Source organism: Nannochloropsis gaditana, assembly GCF_000240725.1.
Source record: "Nannochloropsis gaditana CCMP526 unplaced genomic scaffold scaffold054, whole genome shotgun sequence".
Lineage (NCBI taxonomy): Eukaryota > Eustigmatophyceae > Eustigmatales > Monodopsidaceae > Microchloropsis > Microchloropsis gaditana.
In genome coordinates this window covers 58,826-59,800 of record NW_005803899.1, presented here as the reverse complement: position 1 = coordinate 59,800, position 975 = coordinate 58,826, and positions in this window count along the sequence as shown.

Here is a 975-nt window from a genome sequence, read left to right as displayed (position 1 = left end):
CAGAAAGCCACAAATATGTAGCGATAAACCGGTCGTTGTTAGATTATCACGTGCAATTTACATGGTTTTAAGCCACGCTCGGTCATCTAACGCGGACGTGCGCTTACTTTCTTCTTTTGGGGGCGGACAGAAAGGGGAGGGCGTGGTGGTCGCCAGACCGGGGCGGTAGAAATGAGCGAGTCCGTTTGCTAAGCACCTTACCGTGCCAATTTCACTGATATTATTCCGGCCTTCCTCTCGAACACATGCAGGGTCACTCCAGAGGATTTCTCAATTTACGGGATTTGGGAGAAATACTCGCTTTTTCGGACGAGTATAATTATTTTACCTCCAGCCCCAGCATTGACATTGAGAACGTCGCGGACTTGTGTGCCCTACGGTACCTGCTTTTTTCTGTTCCGGGAGGCGGGGAGGGCAGAAATACGTGGAGAGTACCGTAACAAGCCTGAAACACGGGCGTGGCAACACTGGTGGTCAAAGATAGATTGAAGGTGTGGAAACTATGGAGTTCAACTCCCTCCCCGGGTCACCTGCTCGACAAACGAATAACGGGGGGGGGGGAGGCAGACGAGGCAGAGGCGGAGGGACGGTTCGGCAACACCAGTCTTACTCCTGGTTTTCAGCGCATGTTCACAACCGCCACTCCTGCTTCAGCCTTGGCGTATACAACGACCGTCACGCGGAATCATACCAGCGAGACAAAAGGTGCAGTGGCGATGGCCATGAAGGAGGCAGCTTTCTCGTCCTCCTACCCCGACCAAAGTCTCCGAGCACGTGAAAGACACAAAGACAAGATCTCAAAAAAGCTTCGGCAGCTTGCCCAAGACGCCTTAAGCAAACGTTTGCCGGGCCGTGCGTGTTTTTACGCCGACAAACTAGTCCGCCTCACCGCAGGCCGCCTCCCCGAGGACGTGGTCTTGCTCGGCCGGGCCCATTACCAGGCGCGGGCGAACCGGAAGGCCGTGCATGTCTTGG